The sequence below is a fragment of the Ursus arctos genome, unplaced genomic scaffold (genome assembly GCF_023065955.2).
Source record: "Ursus arctos isolate Adak ecotype North America unplaced genomic scaffold, UrsArc2.0 scaffold_30, whole genome shotgun sequence".
In the NCBI taxonomy this organism is placed as follows: domain Eukaryota; kingdom Metazoa; phylum Chordata; class Mammalia; order Carnivora; family Ursidae; genus Ursus; species Ursus arctos.
The window spans coordinates 23,634,232-23,654,752 of NW_026622986.1; the positions used below are offsets into that span (position 1 = coordinate 23,634,232).

Consider the following 20,521-nt stretch of genomic DNA (forward strand, 5'->3'; position numbering starts at 1 on the left):
GACGGTCCGCCGCTGCCGTCAGAGCCGCCGCCCGCGCCGCCTCGGGGCCGCCCTGAGCTGCCGGGCCGCTGGGCGCCGCCGCGGCTGCCCGGAGCGAGCGCCGGGGAGGGAGCCGCGCGCCTTTGTGAGCGCGCCGAGGTAGGTTCGCCTCCCGCACTTACTTTGCACACAAAGACTGGGAGCTCGGGGTAGGCGGGTACCCGCCGGGGAGACTGCGCGGCCGCCCGCCCAGCCCCGACCCCCGGCCCGAGGGACCCCAGGGCGGAAAGGGCCGCCGGCTTTCTCTCCCCGCGGCCGGCCGTCAGCGCGGCGCGGGCGTTGGGGCGGGGGTCCCTGCGTGCGCTAGAGGAAGACGCGCAGGGCGGTGGGCGTGCGGAGAGCCCCTGCCACCCCGCGCCGTGCCCGGGGAGGGCCTGGGGTGCAGGGCCGGGGCGTGGCAGGGCCCGGCGCTGTGGCCCCCGGCGCGAGGGGCGCTGGGGAGGTGGGGGGCGCCGCGAGGACGGGGAGCCCAGGCGGCCTCTCCGCTCGGCTTATTGTTGCTTCCTCGGCCCTGAAAATGGACAGACCCTGCCTGGAGCTGGATGCGCTGCCCACCGGGAGCGCCGCGCGCGGCCAGATGCCGAGCCCTAGGCACCCGGTTCGCCCCTCGCTGCGCGGGCGCGCTCGGGGTGGTCGCAGCGGGCTCCGGGCCCGGAGCGAGCCTGTGCCTGGGCAGACAAAGGAGGGGCTGCGGGGGGGTTTGCCCTGCTGGTTTAAAGGTGACCGTCGCACTGTTTCCAAACAGTCGGCAAGTAACTTTTCCATTTTTGACTCCTTTACGTTCCCACTCTTCCAGTAAACCCAGCATGTTGGGTGGCGTCTGCAACCCGAGAAGTCCTAAAAATTGGGTTCCCATAATTTCTCTCCAAGCATCTTCGGGTCCCTTGGGGGATGGCATTGCTATGAATGTTTAAGTTTTGACATGCTGCGTAGGGGATGGTAACAGCCCCTTCTGAAATGTGGAGAGAAATCCTGTTGAGAGGGTAAATTGCAGATCTTAATCTCTGCGGCAAGCTACCATACCCTTGCTTTTCTAAAAAAAAAAAAAAAAAAAAAAAAAAAAATCACAAAAAACCCCCACAAAAACCCAAACCCTTCAGTCAATGATAGTAGAGCTAAGTTATTTGATTAGAATGAGTATGATATTAAGGGGAAATACAGAAAAACGGGATGAGGCTTGTTAGACTTTACATTCTTTAACTTGAGGGTTTCTTGCTAACAGGTACCTTGTCTCCTCTGACCACGTCCTTCTGGCCATTACTTTGGAGATATTAGCTGTCCAAGTTGCTTTAAGTTGAAATAGTGCTTGAGGTGCTTGTCTGGAGGCTTCTTAATGTTAGTAGTATCAAGTTTAAAACTTTTAAGTATAAAATGGTGTATGTTTATTATAAAATTGAAAAAATACAGAAAAGGTCACTTACGCCTACCACCCAAGCACACCCTGAGGATGAAGGCATCTTAGCTTGATTTATGGCTTGGCAGCCATGGTGTGATTGTGTGTGTGTGTGAGAGAGAGAGAGAGAGAGAGAGAGAGAGTGTGTGTGTGTGTGTGTGTGTGTGTGTGTGTGTGCTTGTGAATAAATGAAGGAATTACTGATTCTTAATCTTTACCAGTCACATCAGACTAAAATATATTGAATAACCATAGTCTACAATAGTGGTTTGCCACTTTCACACAGGATTAATACCAACAAGTCGTCTGAAATGTATTTTCTTATAGCCTTACAAGTAACTATCTATACAGAAGGGGAAGGGAAGAAGTAGGAAAAACAAGGTACTTTCCGCTTAATTTGGAAGAATGAACTGACAGAAAAGTTTTAGGGATTGTGTTCTTCAGATTTCAGGAGTAGTTTTTGGATTGACTATTTTTAAAAAAAAATTAAAAAAAATTTCAGCTTCTAAAATATTTAAAAAGCAAAATTCTGTGATTTATGAAACTATGCGATGGAAAGACACTCTTTTTTGTAGAACAAGGAATGACAGAGGTTTTATAGCCAGATGCATGTTTACTTCTGAAAGTAAAAAAAGGATTTCCCTCTGAGTAGTGAGTGGTTTGGAGTGTGTGTGTTCTGTAGAAAAAAGGCCAAAAAACAACACATTGTTCAACTGTAGATTTGGCCCTGAATGCTTTTATTACAAACACTTATTTTCCACTTGTAAACTTTTCGGGCGTTTCATTTCTCCACTTCGCACTTGTGAAAGTTTTGGACATCTTCATTACTCCGTGCAAAGTAAAAAGAGGTCTTGGAGGCAACTGTTTAGAAGTAGATTGATCATGAGGATGATGCAATACTTTTGGAAGTCAGAGAAGATTTTACAAGAAGGAAGTTGTGGCTTCATACTATCAGGTGCAGTCTTTGTTCCTGTTCCTAACTTGGGGCTCCTTGATCAGCATACAGGCTGTAGGAGTTTTTGCCATGCAGTAGTGACTTGTAAGTCCATGTGTGAAGTATGTGGTGCAAAGTATGTCGTCTGCTGTAATGACCGGCGTTCCTTCAGAAATAAGGGGACCCTGCCACATACACAAGTCAAAAGAAACTCAAATAGGAAATGTCAGAATTTTTAGATATTGTTTTCAACCTTCCTGTGGCCTTGGACACCATAAGCACTATAAAGCAATGTAAGCCCAGCTGGAATAGAGGTCAAAGTTGAGTAGCTTTGCCTTTTTTAGTAATGTTGCTTTGAGGGAAGGAGAGAAAAGTTTGGGAGTGGTCCTGTGTCATGGACTTGCTATGGCTGTTTGTGATGGCCAGCCTCTTACCTCGGTGAAATGCAGAATCCATTCTTGGGGTGTTTAAAAGTAGACTTGGTTTGTGTTTTAGAGAAGTACTATGAGAAATCCTATTCCTGAACTGTGGTAGAGTGGGTACTCTTATTCATTTCTTTGTCTTCTCAGTTGTTGAAAATGTCACAAGATAGGGGGAGATTTATACGGATTTTCTTTGGGAGTGGTTGAGGGGTGGAAGACTTTTCTCTGAAAAGAGGGACCCTAGTAGATTAGTAATGGGGCTTTAGTGTTATTAGCGATGTCTTGTCTGCACCTTCTCTCCAGGATTCTGTGCACAGAATGTTTTTAAAAATGGGTCAGGAAATTTGGTTCAGTAAGATCTAGATTTTAGGCATTCGTAGAAGTCCCCAGATATGTTGGGGACTTCTACAGATGTGTTACTCTTTAAGTCTAGAGACAGTAGCTGTGGGCACTGGCCCATTTTGCAACTTACCTTTGGGCATATGTATCAGGAAAGCTTCGGTGCCAACGAGAAGTCTGTGCACAGCCCAGACTGCGTAGCGCTGGGATGACCTGATGAGGCTTCATTTTTTTGTATAATTTCCTTGTCTTATCTTGGCCTATTTTTGCTTTTCCTTTGTGAAAGCAAGTCATTTTTTTCCCCTTTTCATTACTAGTGTAGAAAGTGCTGGGCCTTAACCATCTGAACGTTTCCTTATGCTCAATACTTAAAAAGAAATAGAGGCTTTTGCCTACCTGATATTATTGATTTCATTTCACATCAGTAAAATAAATAATTTGTCAAGCCGGTGTAAGTTGCCATTTAGCCATGGTAAGTAGGGGCTATTTCCAAGACTGGTAGGGGAAGCTTTTGCTGTTCATTCACTCCTTTATTTAACACACATTTACTTAGAGCCTCTTCCATGCCGGCACTGGCCTAGCGTTGGGTGTATTGCCGTTGACAAGACTCATGGGGTGGGTCCCTGTCCTCATGGCAGGGCAGGCGTGGACGATATTTAAAGAACTGCACAAAATTACACAAAAGTTGTTTAATGACTGGGGCAGCTAGGTGGCTCTGTCGGTTAAGCGTCCCCCATCAGGTCAGGTCATGATCTTGGCGTCCTGGGACTCCTGGGATTGAGCCCCACCTCAGGCTCCCTGCTCAGCGGGGAGTCTGCTTCTCCCTCTCCCTCCCCTCGCAACCTGCTCCTGCCTTCTCTGTCTCTCAAATACAGAATAAAATCTTTCAAAAAAAGTTGTTTAATGACAGTCAAGTTAACAGCTGTGAGTTAAGGTATCTCTGACGTAAATCACAGCTAAAGCTGAGGGGTCGGGTTTCTGACTGAAAGGTGAAGGCTGGGGAGAGGCATGGGAGGGAAATGTGCGTCACTTGCTCCCGGCTGATCAGTTTAAGAGCCTGCTGGTAGGGGTGTGGCTGCACACCGGAAGAGGACTGTTCATTTTTGTCTAGAAGTGGCTGAGGGGTTGGGGCACTTTCTAGCGTGGAATCCAAGAGAGACAGGGAAACTATGGTATTGTTCTCGTGTTCTTGCTGGAGGTCAACCTCAAGGCCAGGGGCCCTTGAAAGCCGGTTGTGCTGGGGACATGAGGCCCTGAGCTGTTCTGAAGGCTTCCCAGGAGCTGAGGGCTAGTGTCATGCAGGGGAGGGGGGTAACTGACTACACCTCTGCCCGCCAGAAGTTCTGTTACCAAAGAGAAGATAAGACGGGGTTTGTGGGGAACTTGTGGAAAGACTTACTTCATGTTTTTCAAACTCTGGTGAACTGTAGGAAGGAAAACGGAGCGGAGAGGTTCAGAAGAAGGAAGGAATGTTGCTTTAACACTGGGAGGACGCTTTAGCTGTTGTGCCAAAGATTTCACCGGAGGGGAAGCTGTGGGCACCGAGCCTTATAAAGCGGTAGCCATAGTCTGTGCTCTGTGGTGCTGTGTGCATGGGGAACTAGTAGGGAGGCATGGTTTGGTGACAGTAATGTTCCCCCCACACAGTGAAGTCTTGGGGTTCTGTGGTGTGAAGAAAACGCTCATTAAAAAAAATAAAGAACTCCCTCCGCCCTTTAGAGGCATGAAACATCAGGGGCCTCTCGGCTGTCCACAGTGTTTTTCGGCTTATGCTACTGAATCATGAACTCAGTCATTAGAGCGAGAAGTCTTAAATGGGGGGATGGATGCCCAGCCTACTCAACCCAGAATTGGGAAGTCTCCAGAAACAGGATTGAGAAAGTGCAGGTTAGGGACCAGCTATCTGCTTCCTGGCTGGTTGTAGGTACATGTAGTTTGGAGGGTTCTTGATTATCCTTGTTGTTGTCAATGCTGCGGAGCGTCTCCAAGGTACCACTCTGCTCAGTCCCGGCCCTGGGCTAGAGGTGCGATTGGGGAATGGGATGCATTTCTTAATGCGGTGCAGGGGAAGCCAGACACATGTGAATTAGCATCCAGGCTCCAGCTTTGTGACCTGCAGCAAGTCGCAGAACCCCTGGGAGCTCCAGTATCCTCGTGTGGGAGATCTACATCCCTAGCACGGCAAGGGCAAATGCAAGGTCACGAAGCCCTGAATAAATGGTTCCCAAGACATGGGCATTAGGCTGTCGTACCATTGCCCACAGTCTTATAACTCCAATTTTTAGTAACTCCGCGGTAGTGGTGCCAAGATGCTGCCGAGGGACATGTAGGAAAGGGTGAGGGACTTCCCCTCTTCTCTCTTCCCCGGCTCCTCAGGATGCCGTCATATCTCAGGAGTGTTGTAAAGATAACCTGGCTTTGATATTAGAAATGACACGTTCTGTTATATTCTTGGACACAAGGTTTGTCATAATAAAGTGTATAGGAGAGAGGGCTATGACTCTGATGTAAACTTTTCTGTGTCATTATTAACATTTAAAACTCAGCATACTCCTGAGAGTTAAGGTTAAAACTCACATTTTATCCAGGTTTTTCAGGCATCTGGGCCTGTTGCATGCTAATGAGCTTACGAAACTGTACAGTCGTATTATGAACTCCTGCAGTATGAGTGATCAGTTGTTTATGAGGGTCTAATGTGGATGAATTCAAATTTCCATGTCCTGGAGGAAGCTGAGCATGTCATTGTGGATATGTATATGTAGAAAGACTTTCTTCATAATATTCTTTGCCCTTATAACTTAATGTCATTTAAAATAGCTAAAGCTGTGGTCAGAGTTCTTATTTTTCTTGGTGTTTTTAATGGATGCACAGAGTGGTGTAGTGTGTGGGGGGTGGAGAGAGACCTAGATTTCTAAAATTTTCGGAATCTTAAATGCTAACTCCCCATTAATTAGTATGATTTTTGAGCAGGTCATTTATGTCTGTTTTTCTATTTCCTCACCTATAAACTGGAGATAATCACCCTTGCCTGCCTCTCAGAGCTGCCTTGAGGACAAGGTGAAGCTTGCACACCTTATAGCTGGTAGAGCCCCCCCCCCCTCGCCGACTATAAGTTGTCATCCAAGGGACTGCCCTGTGGCTCTCTGGCACTTGGGCCACCCCTTTAGGATAGGGGTGGATCTTAGAAGGCAGAGGAGGCAAGAACAGACAGGGAAAATCAGCTGCACCATCCTTCAGGTTGCTGCCTGAGTGAGAACATGTTACTCTTGCTGGTGGCAAGGAGGCAGCTTGAAGCACTAAAGTGTCACACTTAGAGTTCCACCCGGGTTAACCCATTGACCTAGGAGGGCTTCCATATTCTTATCTGTGAACTAAAAACAGTAAACACAATACTATGATTTTTATTATTACCAACTTTCAGTTCTCAAGGACTTCCTACCTGGCAGGAATTGTGCCAAGTGCTTTATGAGATTTCTTTGGTCAGCAAGTATTTAATGAATTTTCCTCAATGCCAGGCTCTGTGCCAGACTCTAGGGTCCGTGGTGGGGGCAGTGGGCAAGACTAACGAAATCCCTGCGTGCATGGAGATTATCTAGCGGGAAGACAGGCAGTATGTGATTCCAGGGAGTGTCAGTGCTCTAAAGAAACCAATCTGGCGAAGGGGCTGGAGTCTAGCGGGGGGAGGAGGTGGTGTTTTTCATAGGGCAAGGCCTATCTGGGGAGGAGAACTTGAGATCTCAAGGAAGGAAGGGATGAGCCTTGCCCCCCTCTGTCTGTACCAGGGCAGGTGCCAATAACAGCCCAGAAAAAAGAGGAGATTACTCTCGAGGAATGGCAAGAAGGCCCCGGTGGATGGAGCCAGTTGTGGGGATGGGGAGGGATAAGAGGTGAGGTCCCAGTGGGCACTGGCTCATGTGGGGCCCGCAGGCCATGGTCTGGTCAGTCGTGGGAGGGCTCTGAACAGGGGATGGTGGAGCTTGGCCTTGTGTTCTGTACATACCCCTTTGGCCTGGAGTGCAGTGGTAACTGCAGAGGGGCCACCATGGAAGTCCAGAGGCCCAGAATGGGAGCCTCTTGTGAGTCCCCCGGATGTTGTAATGACTGGGATGGGACTGGTGAGAAGTGGTTGGGTACCTGATACAGTGAGATGGAGCCATAAGGACTTGCTAATGGATTGGAGCTAGTATTCGAGAGGGAGTGGAGTCATGAGTGACATCCACACTTTTAGCCTTAGCAGCTGTATGAAGGGTGGCGCCACGCGTGGATATGGGAAACCCGGAGGGGCCAAGGGAGGGTGACGTAGCACTCACAGCAGCCTCTGAGGGTCATACTGATATGATTCCCCTTTCACAGATATGGAAACTGACACTTAGAGAAGGGAAGAGTTTGCCCTGAAACGAACGAAGCTGGGTCAGGATTGGGATCCAAGCCTGATACCCTAACCCAAGCTTGCTTTCTGCTGTAGTCTGTAAAATGTCTGAATTCACTATTATCACGGAGTGGTATGAAAATGCCTGTGCGAACACTTTGGAAACACATCTCTTTTTTGTGTCAGTGTGGCTTTATTGAGGTGTAATTTGCATTCCTACAATTCACCCATTGTCAGCGTGCAGTTCTATTGTCTTCAGTAGATTTGTGCAGTCAAATGACTATCACCCCAGTCGTGTTGGAGATTTTGCAGTCAATTCCTGTTCCCGTCCCCAGTCTTAGGCAACCACTTATCTTTCTTCTGTCTCTAGAATTTTGCTTTTTCTAGAAATTTCATCTACAGAGAATCATACAAGATGTGGCCTTTTGCGTCTGACTTTGTTCGTTTTAACAGAATGTCTTTGCAGTTCACCCACTGCTTTTGAGGAATGTTTTTTTTCCTTTTGTCAGAAAGAGGTGCTCAGTGCTGATGAGAACAATTTCCACTGAGATGGGTCAGTAGTAATAGCTGGCATTTACTGAGCATTTACTGTTATGCCGGGCATGGCGGTGTTCATTGTCTTCTCTGATCTTCCAAGTGATTCTTTGAGGCAGGTAGCATTATTAGTGTTTGACAAATGAGACACTAAAGCGCAGGGAGATTAAAAAGCTTGCCCAAGGTTATGATGAGAGCTGGGATCACACTAGGCCCTTCTCTCTCAGAACTGTGTCTGTGTTCCCTGTGTTGATAACGCATTTAACTTCTTAACTTCAGAAGGGGTTTGGGATCCCAGTGGGAGTAATGCACTTGCCAGGTAAATCCAAAATTATAGTTTTAAGGAGAATATTTATACTGCATTTTTATTTTGGCATTACCATATGGAAATTATAGCGTCTTAAAGTGATTCATTTGTGAAGTAGCTTTCTTTTAGGCATCACATAAGGATGGCGCCAAATTAAAAACACATAATTATGTCATGAGTCAGAGCTTGTGTATTTGAGTAGTGTTTTAAATATTATGTTTACCAGAAATGCCATTTTTGTACAAACTATCCCCAGGCTACTGCCTTATTAATGGATGGAATTTAATTAAGCATGATGCATTTTTCAGGATGTTTATATAATTATACATTAATACATTTTTCCCTCGTTGTAACAATTTGTATTCAAACAGTATTTTTTCCTATTCACATATAATCCATATTGGAAGATTTCATATTCCCTGTTGAAGAGGAGTTCTTTGTGTATCCCCAATATTCTGAAAAATTTCAAAACATTTTCAACACCTCCTCTGTGTTTTTTTGTTTACTTTTTTTTTTTTTTTTTTTGAGATTATCAAGTAGCTTGGTAAGAGCTGGTTATATAATTTTAGCCATCATGAGTGATAGCCCCTTTGGAATCAGGACTAACTTTACATCAGGATTCTGCCCTTGGTTTCTCGTGAGACACGTTACTGGCCTCACAGTTTCCTGACTTTCTAAAATGGAATTACTGTCATTGTTAAACTAACTCTGTAAGTGTGGTACATCTTTCATTTTTTAGGGATTTTTAATTATGGTCCCAGTTTACTAGTTCAACATAGCAAAAAAAAAAGCCGCTCTTCGTGGTAGGATACCTAGTTTGAAGAGTGAAAAAAATTAACAGTTTTGTGTTGTGATCTAAAAAGGTCTCCTTCAGATCTTTAAAAAGTCTCTATCTGGTTAGAACCTCAGGGGAGTCTGCTGTGTTCATTAACCAGTGAAATGGCAGGTCTTCGAAACTGGTGAAAGGGACAAACACCGTTACACAGCCATTGGGACGGTTTGGGGAGCGGCAGGTTAAAAGCCCGATGACTGGAGCTAGAAACTGTGGGAAAGTCGGATTTAGGGACAGAGTTCGAGACCCACAAGGTGCAGTAAAGGAGCCATAATCTTCAGTTGCCATCGCGCTCTGTTCACGTTGACTGTTTGCACCCTGGCTGGACGGCACGTCTCAGCCGCAGAGGCCACCAGCGTGCAGAGCGTGGAAGTTGGAAACAGGCCCCAACCTGTTTCTTTTTCCATTCCAGGCGTGCTTCTGACTGGCCCTACTCGCCGTGGGGAGAGGGGCTGTTAGATTGGAAAGACAAATCAAATAAAATTAAAATTGCAGGGAGTGAAAAGTGATGGACGCTGCATGTGTGAGATGTGTGCCCTTTACACTATGTACATTACCTCCGTTAGATATAGTATATATATAAAAAAGAAAGACAGGAAACAAAAAGAAACCAAACCAAATTCTCCAGGGAATAAAGGCAGGGAAGGTGGAGCGTGGCTCAAGAAGGGAAAAGTGAAGTTGCCACTTGGGTGTTGCTCGAATCTTCTCTCCCGTTGCATAGGTAACTTGCTTGCTTCAGATGCTGATTTTCCTGCTCGGAGCAGTGATTTTATGCTTTTTACATGAATGGGTTTCAGATGAAGCTGGGGGCTGCTGGAAACCTTTGTTAGTAGAGGAACCTGTAACTTTGTTAGTAGAGGAACGATGGCTAGACCTCGTTCTAGGTCACCCCAGGAACGAACTTCCACTTGTTCTACCAACTGTGAGTCTTCAGAATCTTCTTACCTGAGAGTTTCCCCTTCTGGGTGGGGCTGGGTGGGGCCCAGCCGTCCAGACCCCGGTTTCTGCTGATGGGCCCTGCCCTTTCGTTGTGGAGTGGCTGAACGCGAGGTTCCAGAACATCAGACGGCAAGGTCTGGGGGAGGGCAGGGGTCTGTAGAACTCCCATCTCCCCAGCATTGACTTCACTCCCATCAGGTTTCTTCAGACTGGCATTGGAACAAAGGCCACGCTCAATGTCTGATTGTTATGCTTCCTGAAGCTTTTTAACTCAGGAGTAGTTCTTCTCTCCCATCCTTTTCTCCAGAGCTGTTGATTTGGGGAAGAATCACGTCAGTTGTCTTGGAGAGTGGCCTACATTCTGGACTTGGCAGATAGTTTAAACCTGTTCCACTAGTCTCTGTATGTCTGTAAACTGCAAGTTAGCCCTAAAGCTGAATGAGATCCGCATCTCGTTGTTTGGGTAAGATCGGTCTGTTGGTGGTGTGTACTTCATGTGGCGTCACCGGAGGGAAATGTCTGAGTGTCCCCCTTGCAGTGATACTGAGGCGGGTCACTGAGTTTACGCGGTGGCCGCTTGAACCTTTCATTGTGAATTTCCTCATCCTCCTTTCCCCTGATGTCTGTTGATGTCCCCTGAGGACTATTACCCAAACTAAGGGTCTCAGGAGAGGTAGGTGGTCCATTCTTCTTTCATCATGAACATGGTTAGTGAGTGAGGCGGAGTTTAAACTGGCCAGAGGTCTGGGAAAACCAGCCACGTTGATGCAGTGTAGGGACATCTAGAGTATGAATAGAGAAGTAAAGAAAAAGCCTGGCTTTCTCCAGGTATCGCGAATACTTCCTGTCATTAGAGCTAATTACCATTTGCACAATCTTTTATGACTGTTAACTGCATCAGGTGAATTTTATTGTAAGTCTTACTTAGCAGCAGCATTAAGTTCTCTCCTATTGTTTACATAACTCGGGTGCCTGGCCACCACCTAAATTAGGAGATTATGACGTGGGTTTATGAGATAGAATCCGGTGTGATGGTGCGCACCATGGCAGATTATCTTTCTTTTTCAATAATCATTTTAAATCTGACACGGAAGGACATTAAAGCCCGGTCTTTCCTTAGAAAAGGTGTCACTGATGAGTTTAAAACAATGGGAGGAGAATGATAAATCTGAAATAGTTTCTGTTCTGCCCGGATTTAAGAGCAGTGGACCTTTCGTGGCGGCTCTTCGACTTCATTGTTAAGCTCTTTTGCAGGGTTTCCAGCAGGAAGTAATTGAGAGCTCCTTTTATAAAGGAGGGTGGTTACAGCAAATGAATTTAATTTACATGTGCTCCTTCCCTGCCAAGCCGCACCAGGACATACCACACCAGCATCCTGATTTGGGGACAGCCTCAACCTTAGAAAGCCACTGGAATGGAAATATATTGATTCCTCCTATCACAGGCAGGCCTTCCTTGTGCCACCTCGTGTTCCTGGAAACTACTTGTGAGAGGGATCATCACGAAGCAGGTTCTAGGATTCCCATGAGCATGGTCTCACGATGAGGAGTTGTGTCTGTGGCCACACACTTGGTGTCAAATCATGGCTGTGACCAGTAAATCTTAAAAGAAAGGTGTGGGTGGGGCGCCTGGGTGGCACAGCGGTTAAGCGTCTGCCTTCGGCTCAGGGCGTGATCCCGGCATTATGGGATCGAGCCGCACGTCAGGCTCTTCCGCTATGAGCCTGCTTCTTCCTCTCCCACTCCCCCTGCTTGTGCTCCCTCTCTCGCTGAAATAAATAAAATCTTTAAAAAAAAAAAAAAAAAAGAAAGGTGTGGGTACTAGAAAGCTAAAGGAGTTTGAAATTGTAAACCACATCTTGTTGTCAAAGAGGGTTTGAGCTTGGAGAAGCCACAGAGGTCAAGCGATCATCTAACCCAGACTCCTCATTTTTTAGTGAATAATCCAACACTCAGACCTGGCAACTAGCTTGCCTCAGACCACACAGCTAATTACCGGTAGAGTTGGAACTGAACTCAGTCCAGAATGAGGGTCACTAATACTTAATGTGTCTCTTGTGCACATGCTGAATGCTTTATTGCATCATTTTTTTTTGATCCTCATCCAATCCCATGACTATATTTTACCCAAGAGGACACTGGTATATAGAGACCTTCGATGACTAATCCGAGATCACACACAGCTCATACACACTCGTATAGAGAACGTGTGCTTATCCACATTGGGACACTGCCTTTCTCTTCAGCCCTTCTTTCTTTTCCTCCTTCCTTCCTTTTTATTATTTTTTAAACTTTGTTATTCACTAAAAGGATGCCCTGTTCCTTAAAGGCCCATGAACATGGCCATTCTAGGGCCTTCCATATACTCTAAAAATCTACATTAAAAATCTGTAAGCTCTAATTTATTATAATACGGTCAATGGAAAATGAAGCACTTGCCATAAGAACTATGTAAATCATTAATTTGCTTATTTAACAAGTAGTTCTACTTGGCTTCTTAGCAAATTGTGCTCTTAGGTGGTAGATGGTTTAGGACTCTTAAAAGAGGTCTCGGTAGGTTTGAACGGATGACCTTTTTCTTTTGATAAATACCCTGTGGCCAGCCAAAGCTTGAAAGACATAATTCCTTTGATCATTACTTAAAACAAATTGCCCCTCATCCTTCAATTACTGGGAAACATGCCCCAGGCACTGGCTGGTGGAGGGGTATGGGAAGCAGAAGTTTCTGGGATGAGCGCCTAGTCCTCTCCTGCTCCTCCTCCTGTTTCTTTTCTCCTCCAGTCACACCCTGGGAATCCTGTGGCACAGATTTCATCAAGAGCAAGTCTTGTGGGAGCCGGTGGGCGAGGGGTGGTGGGTAGAGAGCAGTGGAGGTGAGTCATCACCCCTCTGGACACGGGAGATGGCGTTTGGTGTTGATTTTCTGAGCATTAGCCTCTTGCTTCTTATAACTGAAGACTCACCTTTTTCTCTGTCCACACTGTCCCCACAGAGCGTGGTGTGGGTGCCACGGAGGCATTTATTAGACCAGTTGGTCTGTGTTATGTGAGTGCAGAGGGAGGGGAAATGTGGAGACCCTGGGGATGTCCAGGGAAAGGTCCACTTGGATGTCTCTTGTACTCCACTCTGTTGGGGATTTTAAACAATTTGTGGTAAAACAAAAACATGGTCGGCTTTGCAGCTGTCCATATACATGCCCAGACTAGGTCTTTTTTTTTTTTTTTTTTTGGTTTTGTTTGATTTAAATGCTTCTAAATTGCATTTTTCATGAGCTTCCTGTTTGATTTGTACAGCTGAAATCCGTAATGATTGGATCTACCAAGACCGGGTTTTTGTTTTTTTTTTTCCCCTTTCTCCATTTGCGCTAGAAACAAAACAGCTTACAAATAGAGTCTGGAACATGCTGCATCCATGTGCGTCTCCGTGGGCCCTAGCACATAGCTGACTAAGTTCATATACTCCTATTTATAGCCTCTTTAGAATAAGTGTAAAACGTTAGATGTTCCCTCTACCAACCTCATGTCAATTAACATGACTCTTTAAATGGAAATAAATGAGTTTTTACTCACGGTTGAGTCACTTGATAATCTCTTTTAAATGCACACCCACTGTTTCTCAGGAGCGTGTCGCTCCAGTCACGAGCCCATGCTGTCACAGGAGTGACGGGGAGGGGGGAGGGCGGGACAAGGCCTCGAGTGTGGTGCTCTTGCAGGGAAGCTGACTAGACTAGGATCTCCCAGCTCCTTTGTGCACGTGTAGGACTAGAATTCTCTTCCCTCCATCCCTAATTCAGTACCCGTTGCTTTGCTCTCACCCGCCTCGTGTCACCCTGCCTACGGGGAGTCCTGGCAGTGGCCCCCACAGCGGAATTTGAACAAAAACCCAAATCAACACTTAGGGTTTACGGAAACGATGGTGACAACGTCAGTGCAGAAAAAGAATAATGTTAGAAAAAAAGCAACTCGCACAGTTCTGTCATCCTAAAAAACTGCCTTTTTTTTTTTTGGTTGTGCGCATTCTTGGTTCTTGTTCGTACTAATATAAAGTCTTTAAAACCTTAAAAGTAGTTACTCATAACACCCACGAAAGCCTAGGGATTCATTTGAATGTATGAGAACTATCTTTGCTGCCTCTCTTCTGTTCACATTTTGACTGTTAGTGCAAGCAGCTTCCTATGATGAATACATATGTGATTTCAATCTAAATAAATCAATATATAAGAATATATTTTTGTAAAGAAATGTATGAGAATATAGTTCTCTAAGAACAAGTGTATGAGTTCTTTCCATGATTGTGGAAGGATGCTCTTCACATTACCATTCCCTGCAAGGCTTTTTAAAGCGTTGGCTATCATTTATTCCAACACTGACATCCTAGAAAGAATGTGTGCCTTATTTCAGGTAGACCTGGTGGTGTGGGGTAAGTTCTTTCACCTCTGTGAGCTCTAGTTTTCTCATCTCTACCATGTGAATATTAGGCAGGTGATGCCGGTAAAGCCCCTGGCACCGTGCCTCCGTGTAGGTGTGAACAAATGTTAGTGTTCTTCCTTTGCGTGGTCCCGCCACACTGGTGTCTGGATATGACATTGTACAGGATTGTTTTCACTCACCCAGTGGAGTAAAACCGTTCAGCTCCATTGGACTCATTTAGAGTCTGCCCAGGCTTTGGGACGAGTGCCCGCTTCACCTGTACGATCCCGATGGGCCTTCTATGCCTGGAGTGCTGAGGCTGCTTTATAAACAGTGATAGAACAGAGGGATGCGTTAGGAAAATCTGGGTGAGGGGCCAAAGCTGGGACTCTGGGCCTCATGGGAGAGTGGAAGAGAGAACACGGGACCCAAAGGTGTGATGGATATGGCTGTCTTAGCCCACAAATACCAGAGACTGGGCGGCATAAGTAGCGGACATTTATTTCTCATAATTCTGGAGGCTGGAAGTCCAGGATGAAGGTGCTGACAGATTCGGTGTCTGGTGAGGGCCTTCTTTGTGGTTTGCTGATGGGGGTCTTGCTGTATCCTCACATGGCGGAGAGAGAGCTCATCTCTGTGTGTCTCTTCTTCTAAGGGCACTGATCCAATTCACAAGGGCTCTACCCTTGTGACCTAATCACCTCCCAAAGGCCCCACCTCCAGATACCATGACATTGGGCATTAGGGCTTCAACATAAGAATTTTGGAGAGATGTAAACATTCAGCCCATACCAATGGCCAGCATGGACAGAGGTTTAAAATCTGTGGACAGGCAAGGTTCTTAGAAACGAAGACATATTCTGCAGAGAAGGTCGGATTTCAGTGGTCCAGCTTGGAAGTGGAAGTAAGGAAGATGTGATGAGTGAGTCGGGAATCTCAGCCAGAGGAGAAAATCAGGTCAGTAGGTCACCATTAACTGGGTGATGCCAAGTAAGGGTTCTTGCCTCGTTCATTTGTGGGTCATGGGCTCCTGTAAACTCAGGGACTGACTGCTAGGTGAGTGGTCCAGGGTCACTGGTTAGTGGCAGGAGAGCAGCCCACCAGGCACCTCATGGGGACGATATACCTTTTGTTTAGTCTGGGATAAGCTCGGTTTGTGTCTTTTATGTCATGTGTAATTATTAGTAGAGCCTTTATCCAGACTCCACAGTGACCTGGTATCACTGACAAATAATTGAGCTTTCCTAGGTACATATCCGTGGCTGCAGATACCTGTTTCTCGTGTGTTTGAATAAAGATCCTTGATCAAAGGTTTGACTGACATGAGGTTCTCTGGGAAGCCCCAGGCTTCCTGCCTCATCAGGGGGAGCTTGGCTACCATCTCTCTGCCTGCTTATTATTTGGATTCTGAAGAACGTTCTGCATTGCATTTTTCAGCGTTCTTTTCTCTCTGGGTGTATGTCTTCAATGACTCTGTTTTGGCAGTGAGCCGTTAGTGCTGCACCCTATAATACAGTCACACCTGGCAGTACCCTGATTGTGCCTCCCCGCCTGGACCTCCTTCGGGGGCCGTGCTTTCCCTGGGGCTCCCTGCAGTGCATAAGCCCCACCTAATGCCTCAGTGGCAGGACTAGGGAAAGGCAGAGAGAAGGAAGAGAGGAGAGAGAGGATGCTTGGCCTCCTTTCACTAGTCAGCCTGATTAGAAGGGCTTTGGGGAGCCTTGACTGCCTGGCAAGTGGGAGAGAGGGAGTGGCGGGAGTGGGTGGGGTAAGCAGGGTTCGGGGCCATCTTGGTCTGTTGATCATGCACCCTGTGTGTGTTTCTTGTTCTCCTCGGCATGGGCGCTCTGTCCCTTCTGGTGAGAGCTTCATTCCCCAGGAGCAGTTCCATGAGCACTAGCCGATGCGGATGTCCGCATCACACAGCATACTGTCCTGTTTTGACACGGCTCCATTGATGATGAGGTGGAGTGAACTCCGGGCCCTTGGGCGCTGTGGGATGAGAGGGCAGAATTCACCTGCACATCTTCCCCCGCCAGGAAGTGCTTTTCCTCCTTTGGGTTTCTCTGTGGTTACTTGATCACGGATTGCATTTTTCCGTCTCTGATCCGAAACTCCGAGGACGGAGATCTTGGCCTGCAGAGTGCCTCTTCCTAAGTTCTGCTGCTGTGCCAGGTCAGACACTGATGGACGGGGTTCAGACTGTGTGGAAGCTGGGCGGGCTTCAGTCCTGCCGTTCATCAAGAGCACGGAGAGTGTGCGGCCTCTTTGTTCAGCCTCTGTATCAGCCTCAGTGTGTGTCAGCATCGAGATCTGCATGAGTGCTAGGAGCTCCTTTTCAAAGGCATCCGTTTACATCCGGTTTTGTATCATTTTAGTCCCATATTTCCTGAGCTTAAAACCCTCCCTTCCAAGGACTTGCCTTGAAACCCCCCAACACCACCAATACTTCCAACAGATCCTTTTAGGGGAAAGCGCTGTTCTGTACTTTAGGCTGTGTCCCCTGGCCCCGGATCTCAAGAAGTGGCCTTGGGATACGTTGCGGAGTGTCCCAACCACACGGAAACACAGATGGATGAGCCTCCTAGGGAGCGGACGATGTGTGTCTGTGTGTCTGCCTTCCCTCTGCTTCGGTTGCTTGCTTCCGTTATGAACTCTTCCCCCCACTTCGAGGCAGCTGGTGCTGGCAACTGAACGTGCAGGTTGGTGGGGCCAAGCCTCTCCTTCTTCCTCCATCCCCACTCATCCTTTCTTTGTGATTCAGGGTGGGGTGGGGGTCAGGCCACAACTTCGGTGACCCTTGTGAAAAAAAAAATAAATGGAGAGCTACACAACAAGCTTGTGGGTGGGAGGCTGCGTGCCCAGGAAGCTGAGCTTGCATCCTGTTTTGGGAGGTCTGTGGTCCACACTGTGCTTCTGCATTTCATGTCACTCGTCATTAATGAGCAGTAGATTTCTTTTCTCTGTAGTTTGTTTAGCTCTGGGCTACATAGCTCTCCCTAAAGAGTCCGACAGAGACTGACTTTCTAGCTGAATGGAAGAGGATATGTCCTCGCTTTTCTCCCTGGGTAACTTTTGCCAAGCGAGTTAATTTTTCACTGTACAGTTTCTTTAAAGAGAGGCCATGTGATTTGGCATCCTCTGGGATCAGACTGCTTGGGCCCACGCTCTGGGTCTTTAGTTCGCTAGCTTTATGGTAAAGTAGGGATAATAATAGCATACACTCGAGAGGGTTTCACAGACTACAACCCATGCACGAGCACTGTGCCTGCGTGACGTAAGCACTCAGGCAAATGTGAAAAAACATGGTTGTGTCGTGAATAATGCATACCTCAACATTCTGGTGTCCTCGAGGTCGGCCCACTGTCTGTTCTCTAATCACGACCAGAGTAACTTGTTTTGAGAACAAGGCATGCCTTTCTGGGGACGACAGGGAAGAGTATTTGAGGTTGGGAGTGTCGCAGAAAATCCCATCTCTTTGGTACCCTGCGGCAGGTGGGATGACGATGACGTACTTCATGACTGAAGACAGAGTTTTATCCTAACGCACCATGAGCTGGGGTTTCTGCTGCTGTCCCAGAGAGCGTGTGGGGAGTATGCCAGCTCTGAAACTCTCCGCCAGAGAGGAGAGGAGCCTACGCTATTCGAGCCTTAACCCTGAGCGCCCTGCTGTGTGCCTGCTTACGGGAACTAGGCATTGGTTTGGACTGGTGTGGACACCCACAGTTGAAGCCGGAGCGAGACAGTCCCTGGAACCCTCCCGATGGCTTTAGAAGGCTGGGGCAGGGCATCGCTTTAAGCATCGGCCAGTTGATTTCCACTGCGTTTGGGGGCACAGGACTCTGATTCCTGAATCGACCATTTCTCCAGGTGTCGGAGTGAATCCGAAGCTGGTCTGGCCCCTGCCACCTCCCTGACCTAGTTTCCAACCACTTTCCTCTTTCCCTTGCTCCAGCCACATTGGCCTCTTTTCTATTTTTCCTAAACAAGCCAAGCACACGCTTGCCCAGGGCCTGTAGGGCTCTCCAGATCCACTCTCTGGAAAGTTCATCTCAGATATTCAAAGGCCTCTCCATCACCTCTTATAAAATCAGCCCCCTGACTTTCTGCACCCTCTTACCCTGCTTTATTTGTCTTTCTAACACTTCACCAGACACATTGCGGATACCTGACAGGCTCGTTGGTTTCTTGCCTGTCTTCCCCCTCCCCTCGCACCACCAGTAGAACATAAAGTCCCTGAAACGAGTGTTTCCAGCAATAGGGACTCAGCTTTGTTCTTGGTTTGCTGTAACCCCAGGTGTCCTTCCACTGGATGCGAGGCCTTCTCATGCTGCCCAAGCAACACAGGATAAGAGTTCCTTAGGTTTTAATCACTGAGTATAACTAAGTCATTTGTCTTCTCAGTAAGGAAGGAAATATTTGGGAAGAAAATTCTGCAGAATACATTACTTTAAGTTCCATCTTGGTATGAAGTCAGGAACTTGGGAGGCCAAGTATGAGGATCACGTTAGCATTTCCTTTTGGTAAATTAAAATGAATTAAAGGCCAGTGAATTAAAGGCCAGGCATAATCTTATGCCTTTGGCCTTTAACAGTTTTTTTTTTTTTTTTAAATAGAAAATAGCCATGTGTTCTGTGTGTTTTTTTTGTGGGTAAATGAATGAGGGATGTTGTTCACACTGTTGTTCATTGTTCATACTTTTGCTCTTTCTTCTGTAGTGTGGCCTTGACTTTTAAATTCTATGTATTTAGTTGCACGTAGGACTTATTTTGAGGTACCCCGTTATCTTTGGAAGGAACTAGGGGATGACAAAACAATTTTGTCCCCGTCTTATCTCCTAATGAGAGGTACCGAGTAGCCAACTTGGCTTTGAGATTCTGTTGCCTCTGTGTTTTCACTCAGGCAATGCTGCTGACAAAAATTTCTGTGTTTGCTTAGGTAGTTTCCATTTTTTTGGCTGATAAGCTCAGAGAAGCAATTTTAGGGTAGTGGCCAGCTGGGTAGGGAGGTAGGAACTTGTAAATAATCAGGGTAGGGTTTTGAGGTGAATCTCTCACTGGTTTTATCTGCTTTATTCCAAGTGCAAGATTTTGGTTACTTTGCAGTTAGGAAGGCTGTAAAAGGAATATGCACTGTAATAGGGAAAACAGATAACTGGCTTCTGAATATTAAAATACAATTTGTCAGGCATTGCTGTTTCCAGAGGGTTTGAGTCCTTTTATTCAGTAACGTGGTGTCTTCTGTGTTCAAAGTTTTACACTAGTTGCCACATCTACTGTCGAGAAGTGTACATTCTAATAAATTAGTTTTCGAAATTGGTGTGTCAGATCGGTAGCCATTTCATAAGCAATTAAGGAAATATCTTCCCTCTTAGAAAATCAGTTGATTTACCAACTTGAGTTTTACGCATAATATAAAGAGTGAGTCTTTGCCTGGTGTTTGGCACCAGAGTTTTTCTGAGATACCTGTAGAAATTAATAGAAAGTGAATGTGTTTTTTGTTTTGTTTTGATTTGCTTTGTTATAGTTTTGGTAAAGTCTTAAATTTTGTGAACAGGGCCGTCCTTTTTAGCACCCATCTGAACAAAAACATTTTTACCTTTGTGGAGAGCGTGATTGGAAAGGCACCTAGGATGGTGGTAAATCGCAGGTGCATTAAATCCCCGCATTCCTGGAGTTCGCATGGGATTCTCTCAGTGTGAGTTATCCTCACTGACGTGTCAGGCATGATGTGCATTTTTCTCTTCTGCCCCTCCCTCATTCGAATCTCTTCCAAGATAGCCATGCTTGTCTTGCGCTCAGCGGGAAGTCCCAGTACTTGGTTCTGGTGACTGAGGTGCAGTTGTGTTTTCCTGCCTTCTCAGCAGCCCTTTGTTGCTTCCTGACAATGGGAAACAGATCCGAACTGAAGAGTCCTGTATTTATGGCATGGACCAAAAAGTGAACAATTTGGCAAGATCCCATCTCTTGTCACGTTTGAGATGGATTCTTTTCCCCCAAGTAAAG

General features: G+C 46.6%; 1 protein-coding gene across 2 annotated transcripts in view; it reads left to right on the forward strand.

The window, feature by feature from the left end:
- FAM107B (family with sequence similarity 107 member B) overlaps window positions 1–20,521 on the forward strand; it is a 233,574-nt gene that overhangs the window by 158,603 nt on the left and 54,450 nt on the right. The window contains exon 1 of one of the 2 annotated variants that reach the window (XM_026479044.4): window positions 20–138. The exons of the other annotated variant lie outside the window; for it this stretch is intronic. The gene's annotated coding sequence lies outside the window, so the exon portion shown is untranslated. Of the gene's footprint in view, window positions 1–19; window positions 139–20,521 lie in introns of those variants that run through there. 2 annotated transcript variants of the gene reach the window in all.